The sequence below is a fragment of the Capsicum annuum genome, chromosome 8 (genome assembly GCF_002878395.1).
Source record: "Capsicum annuum cultivar UCD-10X-F1 chromosome 8, UCD10Xv1.1, whole genome shotgun sequence".
Taxonomy (NCBI): domain Eukaryota; kingdom Viridiplantae; phylum Streptophyta; class Magnoliopsida; order Solanales; family Solanaceae; genus Capsicum; species Capsicum annuum.
The window spans coordinates 47,854,889-47,863,308 of record NC_061118.1 but is presented as its reverse complement, the minus strand read 5'-3'; the positions used below and the strand labels follow the sequence as shown (position 1 = coordinate 47,863,308).

Here is an 8,420-nt window from a genome sequence, read left to right as displayed (position 1 = left end):
TGTCCCAATAGATTTTGGATAATAATTTAAGTTAACTGTCCTATAAGATTCCAAAATCATCCCAATAGGTATATTTATGGTAATGGTTACTATAACCATCCCAATAGCTATCTATGATATCAGATATATAACCGTCTCAATAGATTTTGGAAAATAATTTAAGTTAACCGTTCTATAAGCCTCCGAAATCATCCCAATAGGTTTATTTATGGCAACGGTAATTATAACCATCCCAATAGGTTTATTTATATCTGCTAAAATATACATTAGGCGGGACTTTTTTCGCCAATACTAATTTTACCCGCTTTTTAAAACTTAGTTTTATTAAAAAAATTAGAACAAGTAGGGTTAGTAGCAAATATTTTTCCCTCAAGTTTTTCTGCTCATCCCCATTCCTCTAGGGTTAATATCAAAAATTTCCCCCCAATTTTTTTTGGTGAGCACGATTCGTCTAGGATTAATACCATAATTTTCCCCCAATTTTTTTCGGTCAGCTCAATCAAACCGCTTCTCCGTTCTATGCTGGACATCCAACTCGTCCTTAGGACGTCTTCATGAATATATCATTTATGATAGTCGGAGATTGAAAAACGATGGCCATTTTTTGAGTCTTGGTAGTGTTAAATTAGAACTTAAGTCGCTGATTTGTATCTGGTGTCTTCTCTGAGCTACAAGAAGTTGATTTTTATCTGGTTTTCCTGCGATTTTACTTCTTTGAAAACGTTCTTCTTCTCAGGTAGGTTTCCAATTTTGTTCCCTGTATTATTCAAATGAATTTCGTGGTCTGATTTTAGGTAATTTTGTGGATTTGTGGTCTAATTTGTGAATTTATGGTCTAAAAAAGTTACAAAAAATTGTCTTTCGATTTTGTTTTTCCTTCTTTATGCCATGTTTTGAGTATATGAACCAGCATATATGTATTATTATGTAATTTTGTGGACTTGTGGTCTGATTTTAGGGTAATTTTGTGGATTTGTGGTCTAATTTGTGGATTGTTTGGTCTGATTTTAGGGTAATTTTGTGGATTTGTGGTCTAATTTGTGGATTTTATGGTCTGATGATATTACTTTTTTGGGTCCCAGAATATATGACTGTTGTTTGTCTGTTGCCTTAGAAAAGTAGGATGATCTTGTTTATAGTGTAATACAGTATTTAGGAGTTAATTTTTTGAAGATAGAAATAGCTTAGGTTAGTTTCGTTGGTGTTCGAGTTGAAGAAAGAGCACTGCTATACGTGGGGTTCGGGGAAGGGTTAGACCACAAGGGTCTATTGTATGGAGCCTCACCTTACATTTCTGCAAGGGTTACCTCTGGGTCACATGCCAGTAACTTTACCAATTACTCGGAGGCTCCCATTTTAGTGTTTGAGTTAAGATGAAATCAGTTTATGATCTGATTCATATAGATATCACAACTCATGTCAAACAATTCCTCGAGTCACATTATAATTATCTTTGTTTAAGGATAATTTTAGTTGATAGAAGGCATAATATTAGCACGTTAAGAGATTTCACTGTACTTTGGAGGCTCTGACTGATACTGTCTGAGGGTGGGAAAAGAAGCGAAGTGAATAGACTATGTTTTATTAGAAGGTTTTATCAACTGGTAGAAAAAATTACCAAATATTGTGGAGAGGATATGCGGTTATGTTATCAGTTATTCCTAGTTTCACAATCATTGCTTCAAGTTTATATAGTTTTTAAAATGTTGCAGCTCGTATAATTCATATTTACAAATTTTCCTTTATTTATATATCAGGTGCGACAACTTTTACAAGATGAACCAGACAACTCCGAGTATATTGACATGGAGAAAGAGCTTGTTGAGGTGACATTTTGCAGTTGTTTATGGGTCCCCGTTTTTTCTTTTAAATGTTTTCTTTTTGAAAAAAAAATTCTTTCAAGTGTTTTCTTAATAGCATCTCCTCTTCTTTATTACGAATCTGTTTACTTTTCTCTGTTTTCTATTACTTGTGGGTGTCGTATTTATGTTATGCCATCTTGTTCCATGCTTTACTGTGTATTTGTGTAGTATTCCATGTCTCGAGCCGGGGGTCTATCGGAAACAGCCTTTCTACTTCTTTAGAGGTAGAGGTATGGACTGCATACATTTTACCTTCCCCAAACCTCACTATGTGGGAATACACTGGGTTTGTTGTTGTTGTTGTTGTTGTTGTTGTCATCTCCTCTTAGCTTATTACCACTATCCCGTTGTTTTTCTGAGAAATCCATTAGCACAAAAGGTTAAATCTTCTTTGTGGATAATTATTAACTCTCTTTTGTGAATTAATTACAAGTATCACTTTCTGCACTCTTTCTCACACGAACATTATATTTCTGATAAACAAGCAGTGTGAAGAAACTATTCGTGACTGAAGAAACATAGGCTTATCATTTCTTTTAAAGGCGAGAATTTTGTTTCATAGAGTAAATATTACCCCTCTGGTAGTGAGGCCTGTGGCGATTGTAAAATTTTGGAGCTAGCAACTTTCTCAAGGTGTCCATCACTTTCGTGTCTTGATTCTATTGCAGGTCTGCGATATGTGATGGTGGCCGGCAAGCTCTATACCATGATTTCAAATGTCACTAAGTGAATCTAAGTTTTGAATTTAAATATTAATTCGTTTCTTGGCTCAATGTTTGGTCCTTCTTCCTAGCTTGCCTATCAATTGGTAAGCATTTAACTTCTTGTATTGATATTTCTGAGGGTTATTCCCTGATAACTAAATCTGGAAGGGTGATTACTATATTGATCAATAGAATGTAGTAAATGCGAAAAATAGATTAGTAAGTAGTAACTAATTTGAAATACAGAAGTGCTGCTCGACATTCACAACCGTGGAGAGTAATTTAATGACTTCCTAATTAGATCTTGCAACAAGCTTTTATGAGTATGGTTGGGGTGACTCTTTCTATTTTGCTCCAAGGTAGGTACTTTGTTCTCTTCTTTTACGAATGCACTTACTGTTTTCTTAAAAAACAACCATCATCAATAAAAGAGGACAATTAGTTATTGTAGTTTCCTTCTTATAACAGATGGAAAGGGGAATCACTTCGAGAAAGTATCAAACGACATAAAGACTTTCTTGCTCTACAATTAGGCGTAAAGCAAGGACAAAAGGTGCATTTGTTGTCTATGTTGATCTTATCTTTTATTTCGAGTACTATGGATTTCTTTTTGTTCTTATATTCTTTCTCCGTTTTACTTTTGATTTTGGTTCTTGTTTGGCCTTTCAACTTCATTTTAGCAAGTGGAACATGATGGAAGTTCCTTGTCCCGTTGACAGATTTTGGATGTTGGGTGTGTAATTGGTGGCCCCTTAAGAGAAATTGCCAGATTTAGGTAAATCTAGTCGTACTTTCCTGTTCAGAATGTTTTTATATACATCTCGGTAGTTTGAAATCGTCTTATTTTGTGTACCGTCTCTAGTCCATTATTAGTTCGTTGTTATTTGCTTAATTTTAAGTGTCTAAGCTGTGAAATAGTTGTAAGTAATGAAAATGGGATTTAGGGTTCACTGAGTTAATTTTGATTTCCAAATAAATTATGTATTAAGAGTTTTCTTGTTATCATAACTTTTGTAACAGGGAAAAAAGGTTCACTCTTTCGTTGTTAGAAGTATTTGTACTTGTTTCTTTTTTAAGGTTGGAGGGTGCTAAATAGCAAATACTGCCACATTTTATTCTAAATTTAGCTGGGTTTTCCTATGTAGGTCATATAAATTCAATCTCGGTGCTTCTAGACTGCGTTTAGCTAGTTTTATAGTGTTTCTCTTTCTGAAGGTGTCAATGCTTCAACCTGCATCACTGCCAAAGTGACAAGCCTTTGCATATGGAAACAACTTGTGGCTCTCTTCTCTCTGAAACAATATCTGCATGTTTTACCTCAAGATTGTTGTATTGAATAAGAGAGTTATAAAAAGTTTCAACTTTTGCAAAATGAGTTCAGTAAACTCTCACTTCACATTCATATAAGAACTGATTAGAATAGAGGAACAACAATATTTCCTATGCTATAGAGAATTTCAAGAGTTACTGTTTGTCTAACAAAATCTTGTAAACATTTTCAGAGTGACCGCCTGAAGCTGCTAGTTGAACACTTGACAACTATCAATTTATTTAACTATTTCTATAGTCCTCAGGTACATATACTACACTTTGAGGTCAGTTTAGTTGCATGTGATTATTTTTTGAGCTTATTTTTAGTATACTTGTGATGCTAGATGGTTAAAAAATATAGGCTACCACACATGGCTGTCATTTTGGTTAGACATATTTAAGGACCTTGATTGTTGCTCTCGCTGTCTGCAAAATAAGAAAACGCCATATATCATAACAAGGCTGTCATTACTAGATCTCTTTTGATTCCTTCTCCATTTATTTAAACCGTTACTAGATCTTTCCGTCTTTCTATTTTTAAAAAAATTAGGAAAGTTTCTGCAACTGCTCTGGCAACTGCAACATCAAAAGACTCTTCAGATGTATCATTAACCCATGAAATTTTGGAGCAGCTGCTTGCAAGAGTTCATAGGTGTTTCCAAGAGCTCCAAACTTCCTCGTAATTTGACTTTCTAAATTAAATCCCACAGGTTGTGAAGTATCATAAAAAAGGATCTATGGCATGAAAATTTTTAAATGGAAGCTCAAATATCTTAAATATCATGACAATTAAATAGGGAAACTCTACGTGAAAAACTAACTCAACGGAATACATCCCAGAAATATTACAAGATAATTCTTCAAACCTGTGTGAAGAGTCACACAGCTTGATATCTAGTATTTGAGGGAAATATATAATATAATAATATTGTTCTGTAAATTTTTTCATTGAAATTCGATCAGCATAGTTACTCTGTAATGAAGATCAGATCTGATTGTATTATTTTCCTCTCTGGTTGGTGTAATATTTTGTAAATGATGTGGAAACTTTGTTACAGTGTGTAGAAAGCTTACATAGATAGGTCATAGATTTTCTCTTTTGATTGTTTGGTTGTTTTGGAGAATGTGTTCAGGCATTTGTGCTTTATCAATATTACTTACCATTTTAAAAAATATGTTTACCAGTAATCATCTAGGGAAATTATCAACTATGATACAGACATTAGACAAGAAGTTATTGCAGATGTAATTGCTCAACTTCAGATTATAGGATTATTGGATCCTAAGATGCTAGCGGCATTGTCCATTTCTTCATCAAAAGATTCTACCTCTACACTTGTAGATACTGGGAGAAACAGTCAAAACAATCAAGGTTAGTATTTGATTCACTAGCATTGTTGTTGACATCTTGTTCTACTTGTTGTAATCTTGTATTCTTTTTCATCTTGTTGTAATGTTGAAGTCTAGTGAAGCCGTGTGTGGTCTATTTCGATTCACTAGTATTGTTGTTGACATCTTGTTGTCACTAGAATATGTCAATTGACGTACAAGAAGCGGCAGATGGTAACAAAAATCTAGTAACAGGAAACTACAGGAGTAATGCTGTGACTACTAGTAGGAAAGGATAATCGAGACTTCCAGCCAATCTTTAGGGACATTTATTGAGTTGATATTGTTGGTATGTTGGTGTGCAGTTATATAAGCCAAAACGTCATACCATAGTTTGGAATTTGGTGGGAAGTATGTGATGATGGAATCTATTTAATGTCTGTTTAAGGGTGCTTCCATTTTACAAGTCCTTTTGTAAGAATCCTGCATAGCTTTCTCCCATGATGTAGAAACCCCTGCCTTTGTAATGTGGAAACTTCTTGAACCAATTCACTAGAAACCTATATGTATCTTCAGCAGTCCTCTTGTCGCCTGAGAATGCATAATCGGAGCTAGTGTTAGAATAGGAGAAGCCAACCCCTGGCTGGTGACTCCAGGAACATTACATTTACAACTTTATTCCATGCAAATGTTCTGGAATAAAGGGTTTTACCATCAGGATTTACACAAAAAGGACCAAGTTCAAGCATGGCCCCAAATCCTAATGATGAACATCCTGGACCTCCATTTAGCCCGAGAATAACGAAGCATTTCTAGAAGAAGATTCAGCAAAGTAATAGAAAAGGCTTCTCCCATTCTTTTCATCAACATTAACATAACCTGCATACTGATTAAACTTCACATTTGATTTTGGCTGTCCTGGAAGACCACCTTTTATCAAATCATCCTCATATTTCCAACATGTACTACTTGTTCTTCATCAAAATCAAATACCAAATTATTTTCATCATCAGAATTAGTCATCCCTGAACGCATTTTTGATCGATGCCACGACATTAACGTACGTGCCTGATCATCCATTTTGAAGCCATGAACAACTTGTCCATGAAAAATTTATGTTACAAGGAAAAATAAGTTGCAGAACAAGTAATTGTGTTGGTTCTCCATTTTTATTTGTTTAGTTTATTTAGTGACACTAAGGTTACATATATTTATAAAGAGGTATATTGGATAAGTATTATATGATTTGAGGTTAAGTTTGTCTTTTGGACAGAAACTTTATAAAAATGGATAATCATAATCTTATCTTTAACTCAATTCATGCCATATTTTTGTAACTAATGTATCATTCTTTCATTCTTTCTTTACCTCACAAACCTCATGAATCAATGTATAGTTGCTCCTGTTTGCATCAAGTATATAACTAAATCTGGAAATAGGACTTAGCGGGAAGATGAAAATTAAAATACATACCCTTCAAACGATGATGATAGCAATCTATATACTTGGTATGCTTGATCTTTCCCAACTTTGGGTATATACGTATGCTTGATCTCAATATTGGGTATGTTGTTATTGTTGTGTAGTTTGTTGCTAGACTTCAATTTTGTTTTTCTTGTTGTGGTAGGTGATCATGAAATAGAAGATGGCAAAAACAAAATTGATGAACTAGACCTGACCTAAGAGATCGATCGCACTGGCTTCATGTTACACTAGTTGCTGAAAAATTTGATCGAGTAGTTTCAAACATCTTTTATTTTTGAACATTCAAAACTTGTGTATGTTTTGATCTTTTGGAATGGTCAAAAAATAGTTGTTTTTTTGCATATGACATTTTGGGAATTAATTGTTACTAATACTCTTGATGATTATATGTACATTTTTTGTGTTATGGTACCTTTATAAAATCATTGAATTCATATAATATAGTATTGTTGAATATTCTAATAATAGTTGTCCTAATAGCCTCATAATAGCTGTCCCAATAGCATAAAATTAATTGTTGCTATAGCTCATTTTTAACTGTCGAAATAGCATATATAACTGTACCAATAGGATATGCATACAGCCGTCACAATAGCATATATAACCGTTCCAATAGAATATGCATACAACCGTCACAATAGCATATATAACCGTCCCAATAGCATATGTATACAATCGTTGCAATAGCATTTATAACTGTCCCAATAACATATGCATACAACCGTCGCAATAACATATATAACCGTCCCAATAGCATATGCATACAATCGTCGCAATACCATATATAACTGTCCCAATATCATATACATACAACCGTTGCAATAGCATATATAACCGTCCCAATAGCATATGTATACAACCGTGGCAATAGCATATATAACCATCACCATACAGTCAAGACAATAACCGTCGGTAAAGGTTGTGATATACGGACGGTTATAGCACAACCGTCAAATTAGACCTACCGTAACGCCTTCAGTTGTATCGGTTGTGGAAACCGTCGCATTAGACCTATGGGGACGGTTGTGATGTCTATGAGGACGGTAATTGAATCGTCTTTATAACCCTTTTTTCCAGTAGTGCATGAACTCCAAGGGTGGAAGGAATCCAAGGATGAACACCTAACATACCTTGATTGTTGATTTCTTGAGAATGGTGGTGAATTGTTGGGCCTTGAATCTTGAGCTTGATGATCTAGGGTTTGTTCTTGAGAGAATTTTGAGAATAAAGAATGAATTTTGTCCTTTAGGATATAAAATTTCGTGATAAAGTTGAATAATTAAAGGGAAAATGACCCATTTGCCCCTACAAACCCAGATAAAATTTGCTGGACAGGGTCCCTTATCGCGTCGTGACCCCTACTTGGGTCAAGCGACCTTTGCGACGTGACCTCTGCTCGGGTCAAGCATCCCTCGTGGTGCAATCTGGAGCCTGGGTAAACTGGCCTTCGCGGCGCTGCCCTATCACGATCCCTTGCTATTCTGGACATCCAAACTCACCCTTACGCTAGTCCAAAAATTCCAAAACTCGCCTGAGATGACCTACATGTGACCTTGATCATGAATCAACTTGAAAATCGGCCTACTAAGGTCGGAAAGGTAAAATATAAGATCCTCCAATTTCGAAAGCTAAAATAATTCTAAGGCTTGACATTTAGCTGAAATTTTCTAAGCCTGGGACCTCTTTTGTCATGCTATATAGGACAAAAATGACTAGGATTTTGCGGGGT

The 8,420-nt window shown here is 34.9% G+C and overlaps 1 long non-coding RNA gene across 6 annotated transcripts; it reads left to right on the top strand.

The window, feature by feature from the left end:
• Positions 1–262: 262 nt before the first annotated feature.
• Positions 263–7,097, top strand: LOC107847196. 6 transcript variants are annotated; one of them, XR_001667347.2, is made up of 9 exons: positions 263–736; positions 1,758–1,826; positions 2,531–2,670; positions 2,813–2,925; positions 3,035–3,119; positions 3,247–3,341; positions 4,069–4,140; positions 5,063–5,249; positions 6,834–7,097. It is a non-coding gene; the product is annotated as an uncharacterized LOC107847196 (long non-coding RNA). The 6 variants fall into 6 exon arrangements; XR_001667355.2 differs by having other exon boundaries at positions 297–736; positions 2,813–3,119; positions 3,286–3,341; XR_001667352.2 differs by lacking the exon at positions 2,813–2,925 and having other exon boundaries at positions 304–736.
• The last annotated feature ends 1,323 nt before the right edge of the window (positions 7,098–8,420 follow it).